Here is a 19854-nt window from a genome sequence, read left to right as displayed (position 1 = left end):
AAGAATGGACACATTTTTCAGAGTTTAAAATACATTCACATTTGAAGTTGAATGCAAATGGTTCAATCTCAGATTAGAGTGAGTGCAAGAAAGCAATTTTGCCAACGCCAATTGGCTCAGACGTGAGGCCATTTGCTCCCAACAAGGGAAAAGATTTGTCTTTCAAAAAGTGAATAAGCTGGAGAATGGTTTCAATCCTGAACGACTGGAGATAGCTGAAAGGCACACATTGAGAACCAGAAATCAGAAAATTAACAAACCAGTTGTTGAGCACATTTTGACACTGCAGAATTTATCACCATGCTGCAGCTTTGACAAAATCTTAGACCGTGCATTGTGGACAGATTGGTGGGTGGATGAAAGAATCTAACTGAAGTTACTTAAAGTTTGTCATTTAAATCACTGCGAGATTGATTTTCCCACGGAGGTGGCATCATTACTACCTTCTTTGGCTCTTTTGTCATTCAGTGTCTATCACGGACTCTTCCTCTTGTGTTTTTTCAATCAACTTCTTCCCCTCCGTTCCCTCACCCCCACCATTCTAACACATAAAAGTTATTCCATTGCTATTTTCTTCTAGAAATATTGGAAGGTCACTAACTACCTTAAACATGAACTGTTTCTCCCTGTTTCCATCACTTTTTCTGTTTATTTAAATATTATTGAAGAGCATTAATCTCTGAACCTTAACAGCCAATTTGCACACAGCATGCTTTCACCAACGGCAAAATCATAATAAACATTGGTTAGGCTACCTTTAGAATACTGCGTTCATTTCTGGGCTTCCTTCTACAGGAAGGATGTTGTGAAACATAAATGGATTCAGAAAGATTTATGAGGATGCTGCCGCAATTGGAGGTTTTGAGCTTTATGGAGAAGCTGAATAGGCTGAATAGAGGTGACCTTATAGAAGCTTGTAAAATCATGAGGAGCATAGATAGAATGAAAAGCCAAGGTCTTTGTCCCAGCGTAAGGGAGTCCAAAACTCAAGGGCATAGGTTTAAGGTGAGAGGGGAAAGATTTAAAAGGGACCTGAGGGGCAATGTTTTCACACAGAGGGTGGTGCATGTATGGAATGAGCTGCCAGTGGTGATGAAGGCTGCATTTACAGCATTGACAGCATTTAAAAGGCATCTGGATGGGTATATGAAGAAGAAGGGTTTAGAGGGATATGGGCCAAATGTTGGCAAATGGGACTAGATTAATTTAGGATATCTGATCAGCATGGATGGTTTGGACCTAAGGATCTGTTTTCATGCTGTACATCTCTATGACTTTATGAATATGTCATGTGATTGAGAAATAAATATTGGCCAGGAGACTGAGGAAAACTGCCCTGCTCTCATTCAAAATAGCATCATGCTATCTTCTACACCTACCTGAAACCAGAAGCCAAGGCTTTCATTTAACACTGCATCTGTCAGACAACACCTCCAACAGTGCAACACTCCTTTAGTGCTGCAGTGAGTTATCCACCTCTCACTTGTGCCCCCAGCTTTCTGGACTCAGCCCTTGTACTTGATTAGCCCAAAGTTTAGATTAGATTAGGTTACTTACAGTGTGGACTCCCAACTCGTTATTGTACTTATTGAAAGCACCTCTCACTCCCATCACCACCCTCTCAACTCACAGAGACACAAATACGCAGAAATTCATTCCAGTAAACTGCTAACAAAAACCATTTCAAATTTTCAAAGCTCTAGAAAAAGAGCAAGGCAGTGGGATTAATAGGACAGCTCTTTAAAAGGGTAAGCACAGGTCTGAAGGACCCAATGGATTCCTTCTGTCTTGCATAATTTTAATGAATGTAACGGAGGTGGCTGTAAAAATTCCCAGTAAGTTTCCAGTAGGATAGATCTCAGCCTCTTTATACTGTCCAGAGAAGCCAATGGCAGTCAGCATCTTTTAACCCTTGAAACTTTGTGCCAAAGTCTTGAAAATAATATGAAGCAAAGTCAACCAGAAACAGCTGAGGTGATCTGCATTGTCACCCAATAAATGTGTGTCACTGTTTAATTAGAAGTCTTTTCAAATGGGTTTGATCATGCTAGGTATGTCTTTGGCTCCTACTGCTCAAAACCACACTGATGTTAGTTAAAAAATACTTCAATCAAAGTGAAATCAAGCAGAAAAGTATGTTGACATCCAATTTTAGTAATGATGGCTTTCCTCCGCATTTTAATGTGTACACCTGGAGCAAGATGCTAACATCTGTTAGGATGACTAAGGGGCAAAGTTAGTTCATTAAGTAGGTCTTTCTTTGTCCTTTAACAATGATATTGCTTATTTTCCTGAATGACAAACAAATGTCAGTGTTGCCACTACTGCCAAGTATCATCTTGGTGACTGTGCTGGTTTCTTTAGAAACCATAGTTTCTTTATCAATATAAGTAGCGAATGAAGAGACTGTTGTCTTGGTATAGAAAAGCACAATTGCAAATCCCTTGGCAAATCTAGCAGCCAAGAGGAACAAATAAACCGAAACAAACAAAGATACTGCTGCATGCCCATTTTTGGTCTATTCTGTACCTTGAGCTCCAAAATAAAATTGCTCCATCTATACAAGATGAGTTTGCATCTGTCTAGATGAATGAAACAAAAGCTTTCTTTTTTCCAAGGTATTCAAATTCAATGAGTGGGAACAGTTTCCATGGAGCTCATAAAGGAACAAAACGGTTACCTTAGAAATGGAAATTGAAATAGTTCCTGTGTTGTTCTAGGTCACCTTTTTACATCCATTAAAAATAGCTGAACAGCTAACCATTATAAAGTTGTTGGGATAGACAAATCAACATAGTGTACGAAATTGCCAGAACTGGTACTCTGGCTGAATTTGATCAATTTGTCAGTTTAAGGGTCAGCCAATCGGAATGGACTCATGCCCTTTACTGTTTATTTATGTCCCCGCAATGTTTCTGGGTGAAGCCCCTAACCCTGGAGTCATTCACTAATCTAACAGAGTGAATGTAGCATCCAATAGCCTCGTGGGCTTAATATTGAGTTCAACAGCTTTATATCACAACTTCTGCTTGTATTATGTTTTCTTTTGTTACTAATTTTTTCTTCTTCTCTTGTTTCTTTCTTTATTCCTGCAAAGTTAAAAATCACACAACACCAGGTTATAGTCCAACAGGTTTATTTGGAAGCACTAGCTTTTGGAGCACAGCTCCTTCATCAGGTCGTTGTGAGGAGCAGCGCTACAAAAGCTAGTGCTTCCAATTAAACTTGTTAGACTATAACCTGGTGTGTGATTTTTAACTTTGTACACTCCAGTCCAACACTGGCATCTCCAAATCATTTATTCCTTCACTTTGCATTCAGCCGCTATCCTACCATTGAACATCTTCTGTTTCTTTATTTGTCCCAACACCACTCTCTTCGGCTTTTGTCCCACAAAACATTTTGGCATTTCACTTCTCTTACCCTCCACCCTAGTACGAACCACCCTTTCAATCTTCCCACTCCCTTCCCCAAAATACTTGTCGAAATTAATGATATTTCTCTCTTTCCTCAATTCATCAACCTGAAATGTCAACTCTGTTCTGCTCCACAAATGCTGCCTGATCTGCTGAGTATTTTGAGCATTTTTTATTTTCATTTCTGATTTCATTCCAGGAAGCCAAGGGTACAGAAACCAATTATTACTACTCAAGTGATTAGGTTAATGCAGCAGAAATTCTAGGGATTTTATATTTATATACACATATACGCATAAATGTCTAACACAATTTATGCAAGTACAGGATATTCTTCACAGTAGTTAGTAACGAAATGAAACAAGAGAACTCTGCATTTCACACAGGAGATTCCGATCAGGTTCTATCTATTCTGACAGTGCCCTTGTAGAGTGGAAATGTTTGGGGGAGGCAAAATATGGTCCATTTTACAGAGCAGTCAGTTGCCATACTCTGAAATGTAAAGATCCAGAGTCACAGATAACCACTTGGCAGCTACACTCAAACAATAAGCACAAAAAGTAAGTGTGAGGCTAGGGTGTCAAGCAGGAAGGGTATCAGTTGAATAGGTGATTAGGATATGGGAAGTAGGGTGTCAAGTAGTAGAGGTTAGGGTACCATGCAGATAGAATGTCAATGATTGGGTGCGGTGTAGGGGGTTGGATATAGAGTGCTAAACGTGTTTAATGTGGTATGTAGGGCTATGTTGTCAGGGGATAGGGTGACTGAGGCCAGGTGAGTGATGCAGTGATCAAGGTGGGTGGTCCCGGGGAGTGGGGGAAAGAGAGCAGAATTGGAGGAGGCAGATTGGGTCCATCGTGGGGGAAGGGAATTTCGGATCTCGAGGTGAGTGGAGGTGTTGAGTCCTTGGGGGAGAGAAGGGGCCGTCAGGTCAGGGTCTGAGGGAGTGGAACAGGCTGAAGGGTGTGTGAAATAAGTATGGGTTCAGTTTAATACTTATTCAGAAGCTAAACTAGGTATTTACTTTTTCTGAGTAACTATTCAGTTAATTTCTTCGGAACCCTCTGAATTCTCTCATTTAAATGAAGATTTTCCAAGGATACAGGAATTGCCCAGTGAATCTTCAGTTTCCTGCAGGATGCCCATCTGCAACTCCCAAGCACATTCAAATAATGACTGTCAGGAAGACCTGAGAAAATGACTTATATCCCACTGTAGCATTGGTTTGAAAACAATATTTGATGTCTGAACTATACAGAACGCAAAGGTTCAAGGTACAATCTCCAGTCTGCACTGGGGGTTCATTATAATAATCCAGATTTAAAAAATGAAGGCAGCCGGCAGTCTAACTGATGGAAGTCTGTGCAGGTGGATGACAGGACCAGGATTGGCAATATAGACAATTACAGTTATCCCCAATAAATGCAGTGGCCATGTTCCTGAAAATCACTGGGTCAAGCAAGAGCACATTATTCAAGACACATTCCCATAGAAATCCATGTGAATGTCCACATTACATTCCCAGACCATCAAACATGTACAGAATAGGTAGATAGGATAGTGAAGAAGGCATTTGGTATGCTTTCCTTTACTGGTCAGAACATTGAGTATAGGAATTGGGAAGTCATGTTGCGGCTGTACAGGACGTTGGCTGGGCCACTTCTGGAATGCTGCATGCAATTCTGGTCTTTCTATTGGAATGATATTGTGAAACTTGAAAGGGTTCAGAAAAGATTTACAAGGACATTCCCAGTGTTGGAGGATTTGAGCTAGAGGGAGAGGTTGAATAGGCTGAGGCTGCTTTCTCTGGTGTGCTGAAATTGAGGGGTGACTTCATAGATGTTTATAAAATCATGAGGGGCATGGATAGGATAAGTAGACAAGGTCTTTTCCCTGGGGTGGGGATCCAGAGCTAGGGGGCATAGGTTTAGGTTGAGAGGGGAAAGATGTAAAAGGGACCTAAGGAGCAACGTTTTCACACAGAGGGTGGTGCATGTATGGAATGAGTTGCCAGAGGAAGTGGTGAAGGCTGGTACAATTAGGTTGGGATATCTGGTCGGCATGGACATGTTGGACCGAACGGTCTGTTTCTGTGCTTACATCTCTATGACTTTATGACTCTATAACACAAGCACAACTTTAACATAAAGCACAAAAATATATATGAAAATATGCAAAAAGAATAGTTTGGCTTCTTGCTGGATCAACAAAGATTGCTTCTCTGGTGGTGGGAAACTATGGATCTTCAACTGTGGATCTTAGTGGGTGGCACGGTGGCACAGTGGTTAGCACTACTACCTCACAGCGCCTGAGACCCGGATTCAATTCCCGCCTCAGGCAACTCTCTGTGTGGAGTTTGCACATTCTCCCCATGTCTGTGTGGGTTTCCTCCGGGTGCTCCGGTTTCCTCCCACAGTCCAAAAATGTGCAGGTTAGGTGAATTGGCCAGGCTAAATTACCCGTAGTGTTAGGTGAAGGGGTAAATGCAGGGGAATTGGTTTGGGTGGGTTGCGCGTCGGTGTGGACTTGTTAGGCCAAAGGGCCTGTTTCCACACTGTAAGTAATCTAACCTAAAACCAACTCATCCGTAGCTCTTCAAGTTAAAGGTTGAGGATCATCAGGTTCCTGCTTTGGAGATGGTGGGGGAACTGAGTGTCCTTAGGAAAAAGTTCTAAAAGACTTATCCTGCCTTAATTGAGGTAGTCAACAGCCAATATGAGCTGAAGGAACAGGAATTTGGCCAAAAATGTTGAGTTTTGCCATGTCTTTATTCCTCTGCTATACCAAGAGTAGGTAAGAGGCACATTATTACAAATCAGGCATGCGTTATGGGAATGATTGGCTGTTTAGTATAAACCATGTTGTCTGAGGGGCTTCTATGGCACAGTGGTAGTGATCCTATCACAGAGGAAGAAGAACACTTATACAATGTATTCGCCAAAATGGATACCCCCGCAATTTCATCAACAGGTGCCTAAGGGAAAGACAACGGAATGTGGACATGCCACAACCCAAAGGACTAGCCACACTACCATACATCAAAAACACTTCTGAACTGACAGCCAGACTACTGCGACCACTAGGACTCATAACAGCACACAAACCAACAGCCACTCTCAGACAACAACTCACCAGGATGAAGGACCTGATACCCAGCATAAGCAAAACCAATGTAGTGTACAAAATCCCATGCAAGAACTGCACGAAACACTAAATAAGACAAACAGGAAGACAGCTAATGATCCGCCTCCATGAACACCAACTAGTCACAAAACGACATGAGCAGCTATCCTTAGTAGCCACACACGCAGATGACAAGCAACATTAGTTCGACTGGGACAACACTACTATTATTGGACAAGCCAAACAGAGAACAGCCAGGGAATTCCTAGAGGCATGACACTCATCCATTGACTCTATCAACAAACACATCGACCTGGATCCAATATATCGGCCACTGCAGCGGACAGCTGGAACTGACAACCGGAAGTGGCAGAGACAAACCACTATAATGCCAGAGGCAACATCACAGAAGCGCTTCACAGGAGGCTCCCAAGCACTGAGGATGTCACCTAGACAGGGGACGAAACGTCTGCAACACAAATTCCCAGCTCGGCGACAGAACCACAACAACGATCCTATCTCTAATCCAGGAGGCCTGAGTTCAAGTCTCACTTGCTACTGAGGTGTGTCATATTGTCACTGAGCAGGCTGATAAGGAAATATCTACCACAGTCAGATCTTTAGGGCTCTCTTGCTGCAGAGGTACTGTCCCTACTTCTGAGTTAGGAGGCCCAGATTGACGTCCCGTCTGCTCCAGTGGCATACAGTAATATCTTTGAATAGGTTGACTAGAAATTAAATAAACCACTTTATGGCAAAACTGTGTTAAGCAAGGTACTACTACCTGTACACAGTTTGCTATTAAGATTTACATGAATATAGTGCTGGAATACAGTCAGTGCTTAGGGCAGCATGGTGGCTTTGTGATTAGCACTGTTGCCTCACAGCACCAGGGTCCCAGGATTGATTCCAACCTCAAGCGACTATCCATGTAGAGTTTGCACATTCTCCCTGTGTATGCGTGGGTTTTCTCAAGGTGTTCCAGTTTCCTCCCACAGTCCAAAGATGTCAGGTGAATTGGCCAAGTTAAGTTGCCCACAGTGTTAGGTATATCAGTCAGAGGGAAATGGGTCTGAGTGGGTTATTCTTCAGAGGGTCGGTGTGGACTTGTTGGGCCGAAGGGCCTGTTTCCACACTTTAGGGAATCTAATCTTACAGAGTTTACTGTTGCGGGAAATAGAGGAGAAACATAAACTACAGTACAGCTGATTCTGTAACCCAAAGTTTCATAATCCATTCAAGGAGTGGTACATCTGACTTAGTTACTGTTAAAAAAAAAACAAGCAGACAGTGTTCCTTATATTTTTTTTTACTAATGCTTTTTGCTTACCAACTTTTTGCTAATGTTATCATTGTCGATATAAACCACCATGATCTGCTTATCTGACTGAAATAAATGTATATTTCAATGTGCAGCCTTCCGTATGTAAATACTATCACTAAACTAAACTCCAAGTTGCCTCATCCAGAGGTAGCTACATGTAAACAAGTTGTCCTCATTCTTCTCTAACTTTAGTCAGACTCCATATAGAATTAGATTACTTACAGTGTGGAAACAGACCCTTCGGCCCAACAAGTCCACACCGACCCGCTGAAGCGCAACCCACCCGTACCCCTACATTTACCCCTTAACCAACACTACGGGCAATTTAGCCTGGCCAGTTCACCTGACCCGCACACAGTGGGAGGAAACTGGAGCACCCGGAGGAAACCCACACAGACACGGGGAGAACGTGCAAACTCCACACAGTCAGTCGCCTGAGGCGGGAATTGAACACAGGTCTCAGGCGCTGTGAGACACCAGTGCTAACCACTGTGCCACTGTACCTCCTACGTGGGCAGCACGGTGGCACAGTGGCGTGGGCGGCACGGTGGCACAGTGGTTAGCACTGCTGCCTCACAACGCCTGAGACCCGGGTTCAATTCCCGACTCAGGCGACTGACTGTGTGGAGTTTGCACATTCTCCCTGTGTCTGCGTGGGTTTCCTCCGGGTGCTCCGGTTTTCTCCCACAATCCAAAGATGTGCGGGTCAGGTGAATTGGCCATGCTAAATTGCCCGTAGTGTTAGGTAAGGGGTAGGGGTATGGGTGGGTTGCGCTTCGGCGGGTCGATGTGGACTTGTTGGGCCGAAGGGCCTGTTTCCACACTGTAAGTAATCTAATCTAAGCAATGGGTAAAATAACTCCATTTCCCACTGGTTCCCTATTAATTGCAGTATAATGCTATAATTTCACCAAAACAAATCAATTGTCTATGTTTGTTAAATTTTTAATCAGGTGTTACGACTATTTATTGCAAAGGTATGTCCACTTTCAATACATTCTTAACAACAATGTCCTTGTAAGAGGTTAGGTGATTTGGATTATGATGTATATGAGAATTAGTCAGCATGAAGTTAGTCACATTTGCTGAACCACAATTTGTAGTAAGATCAGCTCTGCACTCAGATAAGTCAACATTAACAGACTTTATTAAAAATAACATTGGAAACTATAGAGAGTAGAAGAGGACTTGTCTGACACCTGACACAGTAGGGCCAGGTTCCACCTTGTTCTGACACTGTTATTAGATTAGATTAGATTCTCTACAGTGTGGAAACAGGCCCTTCAGCCCAACAAGTCCACACCGACCCTCCAAAAGGGTAACCCACCCAGACCCATTTCCCTCTGACTAATGCTCCTAACACTATGGGCAATTTAGCATGACCAATTCACCTGACCTGCATATCTTTGGACTGTGGGACAAAACCGGAGTACTCAGAGGAAACCAACGCAGACAGGTTACTATATTACACAGTCCTTTATAGTGTTCCATGATACTACAAACTGTGCTTTACACATAATCTCTCATTTTAGGTGGAACTAGGATGAAACAAACTAAGGGGTTGTTCTGGAGGGAAGACATGTAGGGAAACTGATGAAGGGCTTTTGCCCGAAATGTCGATTTTGCTGCTCGTTGGATGCTGCCTGAACTGCTGTGCTCTTCCAGCACCACTGATCCAGAATCTGGTTTCCAGCATCTGTAGTCATTGTTTTTACCATGTAGGGAAACTAGACTTCCTCATAGGTAAAGGCACTTTCCTGTATGGCACAGATCAGAAAGAAAACCAGGATTTTTCTCAGCAAGGGCTGTGGCAAATGCACTACAGTTGAACTCAATGCCCTTTTGACTTGGAGTGGGAGGAGAACAATTCAATCAGGGTTCCCATTGGCTGTCCAGTGCCTCCTTTTGGAAAATGTAAATGAACAGATTGATCCTGTCCCCAGCCAATGTGGCTGGGCTGCCTCAACGCACCCTTCCTTCCTCCTACAAAGGAAGAATTTGTCTTTTCATCACTGATCATTGTTGTAGTCTCAATACTGAAGAAAAAACAATTTTGCATTTCAGCATGATCAGTCCTTGTGACAATGATCAGCAGTTTTCAGAAAGGAGGGGAGAAAACTGCAAGCACAGTTTAAAAAAAAATTTTGCTTCGCCAGGAAGAATTATTCACACCCCCAGGGGGCATGGTAGCTCAGCAGGTAGCACTGCTACCTCACCGCACCAGAGATCTGGGTTCAATTCCACCCTTGAGTGACTATCTGTGTAGAATTTGCACATTCTCTCTGTCTATATGTGTTTCCTCCCACAGTCCAAAGATGTGGAGGTTAGGTGGATCGACCATGCTAAATTGCCCTGATGAAGGCCTTTTGCATGAAATGTCGATTCTCCTGCTGCTCAGATGCTGCCTGACCTACTCTGCTTTTCCAGCACCACACTCTTGGCTCTAATCTCCAGCATCTGCTGTACTCACTTTCATCTAAATTTCCCATAGTGTCCAGGGATGTGTGGGTTAGCCATGGGAAATGCAGGGTTGTAGGGATGGAGTCTGGGTGGGATGCTGTTTGGAGGTTCAGTGTGGACTCGATGGGCTGAATGGCCTGTTTCCATGCTGTAGAGCTTCTATGATTCTTATAAAGTGCATACAATTGAGCATAAAGCCAATGGCAGGTCTCTCTGTCCCATGCTGTGACTCTCTTCCTTATAAACTTATATTTTATTTATTAAAGCTGGAGGGTGGATTAGGGGTTAATAATCCATGAGGACTTTAAAAAAGGAGCAAACTCATTTTGATGTTTCTGCTCTAAGAGGCGAGAGTGAATTGAAGCTGCCAGGACTCCAGTAATTACACTCTGTGATTTGCTCCTGATAGAAGCAGCACAGTAGCTTGCCCTAATTGGGTTGGGGAGAATTTCCAGGCTGAATGAAGAACAGTGAGGATTTTTTAAAAAACCTGCTGAAATCTGAACTCAAATCAAAACACACTGCAAGTGTAAGGAGCTCAGTCACTATTTCTAGGCCCTCGATTCTGATTTAATTGCTCCCTTAAATGTTTAGATCCTCTGTTGTCTTGCTGATGGCCCGCTATATATTTCTTTCTGTGTGAGAGGAATTAACACACAGGTTCACACATTGATGCAGAACTGAAAGAATTTAATATGAAATTTATAAACAGAAAATATCTTGTTGTTGTTCATTTTTATCATGATCGGCAAGTCTCAAAATGCAGAGGCACCTGACACTGTTTTAACACAGACAGTAATCCATTTACAGCAGGTCAAGGATTAAAGGGCAATTAATCTGTCCATTACCTCAGGATTCCCATGAAACCTAAACCAAAGGGATTTTTCTTTTAATGAATTGAATTAGTTCAGACAGCTTCAAAATATTTCCCTGAGGAAATCTGTGCAGCATATGAAAGCAAAGGGGAAGGGATCTCGTCAAGGCTGTCAGAATGATGTGTCTAATACAATACACGTGCGACCTTGGAGTGTTCAGTTTTCCCAGGAGATGCAAAACAAATGAAATTTCTGCATCACTCCCTGTCATGTGAATACACATATACTGTAAACCAGTGCAAGGAATTCTGGATAGCTTTGAAACAAATTATGATCCTGATCCTCTTCACAAAATGCTATTAGCATTATGAATATAAGTACTATTAATTATAAGCAAATGGAAGTACATCAGATTCTCTCTCCCAGGCTCTTAGTTAAGTTAAAAACCGAGTGTGTCAATTTGCAGATTGCCAAGAGCCACAGATAAAGGAATGTTTGATCACTGCGTCCCTCAGGCACTTCTGTCTTTGAAGTTCTGTCGGACAATAACAGCTTATATTTAAATATTAGTAAGATTTGTAATTCTGCAGCACTTTTCGTAAGTCTGGAATGTCCCAAATTTACACGTATTAAATACTTATGGACAATATTTACTGTTGCAAAGTAGGAAATACGTACATATTAAGGTCCTGGAGAAAAAAAAACAGGATAATCTGCTTTTTTTGTTGATGCTGGTTGTGATATGAATATTAGTTAAGCAAACAGTTCTAATGAAGGGTCACTCCACCCAAAAAGTTAACTCTTTTTCTCTCCCCAAATGTTGTCAGACCTGCTGGGTTTCTCCAGCACTTTCACTTTTTGATTCAGATTTCCAGCATACAAAAACACGATACACTATTGCCAAAAACTGCTCACTACATATAATGTCTGCAAACAGAAACCTTGAATTCAAACAGTACTGTTTGACTTGATGTAGTCTTTCTTTTCCTGCTTTTGAGTATTTGCTCAGACTGTGATATAGTATTAGCAATACTCTAGCAGATTTGAGGTTATGTTAGAAATCATACAACGTTTCCACAGCCTCCCTGACTCTATCTGACCCAGACAGTCGGGATGAAATAAAGGTGAAAGGAGTAGATCCCAGAGTGCAAGCAGCCAAATAGGTGAGGAAAAGACAGACACTGGAAAAAGCTTGAAAAACAGAATTACTTCCAGCAATTTATATATCAATACTCATACCTCAACTGCACAAAATGGGAACAGCAGGTGGGTAAGAGCTATAAATGTTGCAGGTATTAAGAGTGCAGTTACACTAACCTGGTCGTGGAGATGTGGAGTGATTTTTGTGTAAGTTCCTGTAACCCTGCAACCAACTAAGAACTCTATGTTCCTTTAACTTTAAACCCCTGTGCAGACCCTGCCCTCTTCCCCTACCTCACCCAAAATGGCAGCGATTCAAAAAGTTTCCTCTGCAAATTTCTTCTCAAACCTTTTTCCTCCCTAAAGCCTCTTTGACAAGATTGTTAATCATTTATTCAAACAATTCATTTTTTGGCTTGCTGTCAATTTTTTTTCAGGTATATGCTCCTGTAAAGGTCCTTGGGATCTTTTCCAATGCTAACAGTGTATAGATATGGCGATTATTGCTTCTGCATGGTACAAAAGAGGCAAAATAACTCCAATGCAGTCCTGGCCTCCCATGTTCCTGGTATCATCCAAACGTCTCTGTCAGCCACATAACTCAAAGCAAACCTGTTCACTTCTCACCCCTGTTCTTGTTAACCTGCTTTGCTTGCCAATAAAGCTATGCCTTGACTTTAACATTCTCATCTGGTCCACAAATACCTCCATAACTATACCTTTATATATTTCTGTGATATCCTTCAATCATTCAAGCCTCAAGAGATTTGCATTCCCACAGTACTGACCTCTTGAGCTGCCCTGTCTTTATTTATTTGCAAATGGCAGCTGTGCTTTCAAATCCCCAGGCACTCAGCTCAGGAAATCCATCTCAAAACTCCTCTGATTCCTGACCTCACATTCCTCCTTTAAGATGCTCCTTAAAACCCACAAGATTTTGGTTACCTGCTATATCAGGTGACTAGTTTGCTTTATAATGCTTCCACGAAACAGGAATATTTTATTGTGTTAAAGACACTGTATAATAAGTTGTTGCATTATTATTTAAAAACAGCTTTAGCAATGTGATGGGCCATATGGATGGACACTGGAATTATCTTGACGTTGTTGGAAGGCACGCATTCTGCGTTCCCTCAAATTGCTGCCTGGGTTCAGAATTTCATCTATGTTCAGAGCTATTTCCTATTGAACAGAGTGTGATTTGCAGTCAACAGCACAAAATGGATGTTATTGGATTCACTTCTACAGACAAAACATATCTGCAGCCTTGAAAAGTTCAATATTAATATTGTTTTACTGTTAAGTGTAGGGATTTATAGATACATAATACTAATTGTGATCTAGTAATACAAAAGCTTTTAATATTTTACATACCTCAATATTTTTTTGAAATCAAATCAGGAAAGCAGAACAAGGCAAAAGTTTAAGATTTGCGTAAAATTAAGACACTTCAAGAAGAACATCTTTACTCAGATGTTGAAATAACGTTCTTGGATAATAGAGGTAATAATGCATGGACAATTCAAATTAAACTGAATGCCAAGAATTAAGGATAGTAAAAGGCTTAGCTCTGATGTGTCAAATGATTTTTTTATATATTCTTTCACAGACCATTTATAATTGCCCTCCCACGGTTTAGACAATACAAGAATAGCCTGGCTAATCACACTTATACAGAAATGTATGAAAACAAAACCATAGGTGCCCATTCCTTTCCATGCATATACAGCAGATGAAATGCTGCAATTTCACCTCCTCCTTTCCCACTGTCCAGGCCCCAAAACATTATCCAGGTGAAACACCAATTTAGTTGGAATGCTTTCAACTTAGTGCACTTTTTTGACACTGGGGAAATTAATTCCAGATTGGTTGTTCGTTCTGCTGATCATCTTTGTTCAGTTCATATGCATGACCTTGTGTTTCCCATTCACTGATCGTTTTAATTCTTCCCTCTTATCTCAGCCACCCGTACTGTTTCAGAACCTGAAATGTTAACTCGATTTCTCTCTTCACAGATGTTGCCCCTTGTATTTCCAGCATTTTCTCTAAACTCAAGTGGTTTGGTTACTTATTTGGCTTGATGCAAAGTAACATCAGTAGAAATCTGACTATTTCTCTCATTTCAGCAAACAAAAGCACTGCATCTAGCTGAGGGATTAAATAAAAGAGTTTCAATTCAAACGTGCTGGCTCTGAATCGGTAAACCGAAAACCAAGAACTCGGATGTTAACAATATGGTTAAAGAAACAGATTTAGAACTAAAGTTTAATACTTTAATTTCAGCTCAGAACTTTGTACTGTATAGTTGTGTTCAGGAGGAGGAGGTAAATCTTGAGAGTGGAGCTTTTGCAATTCCTAAAGACCAAATGACTATAAGACGCAAGATCAGAAGTAGACCATTTGGCCCATTGAGTCTGCTCTGCCATTCAATGAAATTACGGTTGATCTGACAATCCTCATCTTCACTTTCCTTTTTCCCATCATACTTAATTCTCTGACTGATTAAAATTTATCGCAGCCCTGAATATACTCAATGAACAGCCATGACAGCCCTTTGCAGTAAAACATTCCTCAGACTGACTATCCTCAGAGATAAAAAATCCTCATCTCTCCCTTAAGTAGGCCACCCTTTATTCTGAGATTATGCCCAGTGGTCCTAGACTTTCCCACAAGGGAAAACAACTTCTCCACATCTACTCTATCAAGCCTCCTCAGAAGCTTAAATGTTTCAATGGGTACAAGCCCAATCTCTCCCAATAAGAACATACCTCCACACCTGGAATTAACCTAATGAACCTTCTCTGGACTGCCTTCAATGCTAATATGTAATTCCTTGGATAAGGGGACCAGATATTCAAGGTGTGATCTGACTAGTTCCCTGAACAATTTTAGCATAAGTCCCTATTTTTAGACTCCATTCCCTTTGAAATAAAAGCCAACATTCCATTTGCCTTCCCTGTTATCCAATGAACTTGGATACTAGGTTTTTTTGAGACTCATGCACAAAGATTCCGTGCTGCAACTTTCTGCAATCCTTCCCCCATCTAATACACAAAACCATCTTAGTCAGTACAGTCAGCATGGTATAGAAAGCTAAATGGTTAGACTGGGATTACACACAAGAACATCATTATCATTTTAATAAAGCTGCTCACCCAAGTAAATAAAGGGTCAGTAGCTTCATCAAAATACCAGACCAAGTAATTTAAATTTGATGTCATTCAGGACTTATTTTATATAAAACCTGTGTGTACTGGCAATACAATTTATGTCAAGTACAGTCTTATCCAAATCACCTGAGAAACACGTATTCAAAATGATTACGTTGATTGACGCATTTATTCTGTTCTGCACTATAAAAAAAAATGCGGTCAATGCAGAGAATGATCATCCAATTAGATATACCTAAAGGCTCAGCCGATCTGGACAACTGGTGATGTTGGTAACTCACTTTTAATAATTTAATGTCCCATAAAAATAGGGAAGTAAAAGCATTTAGGTGTTGTGCGAATAATGTAATAGACAACTTGTACCAGGGTTGTTATTTTATCTAATGAATTAGTAAGAACTTATAACAGACATGGGAACAGGAGTATTTCAATACTTGAACTTATTCCATCATTTGACAAGATCGTGAAGAATCTCTGACCTACCCAGCTATGTCCTAAATCCCTGAATATGTTTGGTAACAAAGGAAAATCAATATTAGTTTCAAAATAAATAAATGAACTTGAATTTAGATAGCAGAGTGGCAAATGCTCCCCTTCTGGTCATTTATCACTATGGACTTTCTTTGGGTAATAAGCTTCACTTGTGTAGCTCATTACATTCACAGCATAGAAACAGGCCATTTGGTTAGAAAGGTCTATTCTTATGTTTATATTTTCACACAAGCCTCCTCTGCTTAACTCCATCAGAATATCCGATAAGTTTATGATATAAATGGAGCTAAGCAAACTCTACAGAGTGGGAAAAACTATGATTTACCTCATTTCAAATCATAAAGCCAAAGTTTTATAGCGTGGAAATAGGCCTTTCAGCTCAATGTGTCCACATCAGTCATCAAGCATCCCCCTTACTCCAGTCACATTTTCCAGCACTTGGCTCATAGCCTGGTATGCTATAGCATTTCAAGTGATCGTTCTTCTTAAATGTTGCGACGGTCTCTGCCTCTACTACTGTTTCAGGCAGGGATTTTCAGACACCTGTCATCCTCTGGGTGAAAAAATTCTTCTTTAAATCCCCTCTGAATAACCTGCCCTTTACCTTAAATCTGTACTTACTGGTCATTGATCCCCCTACTAAGGGGAAATGTTTCTTCCTGATCTGCCCTATCTATTCCACTCATAATTTTGTACATCTCAATCAGATTCCTCCCTCAGCCTTCCCTGCATTAAGGAGACCAGCCACAGCCAATCCAGTCTTTTTCCATTGTTGAAATGCCCCAGCTCTGGCAATATCCTGGTGAATCTCATTTTAAAATGAGGCACACAGTATTCCAGCTGTAGCCTAACCAATGTTTCATTCACTCCATTATAACCTCCCTGCTCTTGTATATAATCCCTTGACTAATAAAGGCAAGTATCCCATATGCCTTCTTAACCACATTATGCACCTGTCCTGTTGCCTTCAAGAACTTGTGGAAATGCACACCAAGATACCGCTGATCCTCTCTACAATAGCGCCTCGACTTATGAACTTAAACCGTTCCGGGATCCGGTTCGAGAACTGAATCAATTTTCCCATTGTTCAGATATTTCCGGAGTCTTTTATCTTTTTTGTCTCTTGGAGGTTGGTGATGCCACAAGAAAACTATCCAGAGAAACTTGTTCTTTTTCTTTGTTGCAGAATTTTCCGAAAATGGGACTCACATTGTCATTTAAGATGTTCACCTTCGTTCGTACCTTGAATTTCGTACATACATTGAAGCAAAATTTTATGTACAATCCTGTTCGTAAACCGATTTGTTCACGGACGGGTCGTTCGTATGTCGAGGCGCTACTGTACTTCCTAGGGACCTACCATTAAATGTGTATACCCCAACTTATTAGTCTTCGCAAAATGACATCACACTTCTCAATATTAAATTCCATTGCCACTGTTCTGCCCATCTGACCAGCACTTCTGTATTGTCCCATTGTCTAAAGTTTTCCTTCTTACGATTTACCATACTGATCTTTGTGTCAGCTGCAAACTTATTAATCAGACTTCCCACTTTCATGTCCAATTCATTAATGGACACAACAAACAATAAAAGGCCCACCACCAAATCTAATGGTATTCCACTTCCAGTCTGAAAAACGACTTTCAGCCATTATCCTCTGCCTCTCACTAGGAAGCCAATTTTGGATCGAATTTAATAAATTGCCCTGAATCCCCTGAGTTCTTACATTCTTGGCCAGTCATCCATGCGAGAACTTGTCGAATGCCTTACTAAAATCCATGAAGACTGCATCCACTGCACTACCTTCATCCACAAATCTAGCTATCTCCTCAAAAAACTCAATCAAACCTGTCAGACATGATCTCCCAGACAAAGCCACACTTACTTTCCTTTATTAACCCTTGTCTTTTCTCATAGAAATTAATCTGTCCTTCAACCCTTTTTCCAATAGCTTCCCTACCACTGATATTGGACTCACTAGTCTACAGTTCCCTAATATATCCTTGCCATACTTCTTTAAAGACTATAAGATAGAGGAGCAAAATTAGGCTATTCAGCCCATCGAGTCTCTTCCATCTGAGAAAGGATCATTTGATCCAAAACATTAACTCTGATTTAGCTCCACATATGCTGCCAGACATATGAGCTTTTCCAGCAATTTGAGTCTGTTCCATCATTTGACTGTGGCTGATATATTTCTCAATTCCATTCTCCTGCCTTCTCCCCAAAACCCTTGATCTGCTTATTAATCAAGAATTAAAGATCCCTCCACAGCTTTCTGCACCAATGAGTTCCATAGATTCAACACCCTCTTGCTGAAGAAATTCCATCTCATCACAGTTCTGAAGGGTCATCATTCACTCTTGAGCTGTACCCTTGAGTCCGAGTCCCTCCTACTACTGGAAACATCTTCTCCATGTCAATTCTATCCAGACCTCTCAGTATTCTTTAAGTTTCAATGAGATTCTTCCCTCATCCTTCTAAATTCCAATACCCGAGTGCTCAAATGCTCCTCATATGACAAGGGATCATTCTTGTGAACCTCTTCTGGACCTCATCCAAGATCTTCCTGAGATATGCAGCCCAAAACGGCTCAAAATATTCTAAATGAGGCCTGACCAGAGCCTTGTACAGCCTCAGCAAAACATCCCTGCTTTTGTATTCTCATCCTCCTGAAGTGAATGCTAACATTGCTGGTATCACATCAGCTGTCCTCCAATCCTCTGGCACATCTCCTGTGTCCAGATAGGGTTTAAATATTAATGTCGGGGCCTCTACAACCTTCTCCTTTGCCTCTTACAGGAGCTTGGAATACATTTCATCAGGCCCCGGGGACTTAAACAATTTTAAGGATGCTGAAAACAGTAATACCTTCTCCTTCTCAACTGTAATTTGTTCAAGGACATTTGATCCCAGAAGCACAGAAATGAGAAGTTACTAAGCTTTCCTGTGTCATTAAGATTTTATTTCAAGAAAAAAAAATGATCAGCTGAAGTTTGGCTCCCAATCGCTAACCACTTTGTCCTTATGATGGGGCACATGTGGACAAAAACTAAAATCACACAGAACTTAGGGTGAGCTGGCTAGATGGATACAAAACTGGCTCGGTCATAGAAGACAAGGGTAGTAGTGAAAGGGTATTTTTCAGAATGGAGACCGGTAACTGGCAGGATTCCACAGGGATCAGTCTTAGGTCCTCTGTTGTTTGTAGTAGATAAAAATGACCTAGAGGAAAATGTGGGTGGTCTAATTAATAAGTTTGCAGATGACACGAAGATTTGTGGAGTTGCTATAGTGCCGACGATTGCAAAAGGATATAGATAGATTGGCGACTTGGGAACAAAAATGGCAGATGGACTTTAATCCCGACGAATGCAAGGTGAAGCATTTTGGAGGTGTGAATTATATTTTAAATAGCAAAATCCTTAGAAACATTAACACACAGATAGGTCTGGGCATCCAGGTCCACAGTCCCTTAAAAGTGGCAACATGGATGGCCAAGGTGATTAAGAAGGCGTATGGCACGCTTGCCTTCATTGGAGTACAAGAGTTGGCAAAATCATGTTGCAGCAATATAAAACCCTTGTTAGGCTGCACTTGGAGTATTGTGTGCTCTTTTGGTTGCCACACTACCAGAAAGGTGTGGAAGCTGTAGAGAGAGTGCAGAGAAGGTTCGCTAGGATGTTACCTGGTGTCGAGGACTATTGGCTATGAGGCAAGGTTAAAAAAAACTGGAACTGTTTTCACTGGAAATATGACAACTGAGAGATACTGTGTTATGAGATATTGCATTATAGTTTACCTTTATTAATTCACTCACCAGCTCGTTATATTCATATATTCAGGTGCCTGTTCATTCATTCATAATGTTTTACTAACCCGTTATTTACCATAACACTGTTTCATTCATAA

Source organism: Hemiscyllium ocellatum, chromosome 24, assembly GCF_020745735.1.
Source record: "Hemiscyllium ocellatum isolate sHemOce1 chromosome 24, sHemOce1.pat.X.cur, whole genome shotgun sequence".
Taxonomy (NCBI): Eukaryota; Metazoa; Chordata; class Chondrichthyes; order Orectolobiformes; family Hemiscylliidae; genus Hemiscyllium; species Hemiscyllium ocellatum.
The sequence above is the reverse complement of the archived record's forward strand: the minus strand, read 5'-3'. Positions refer to the sequence as shown.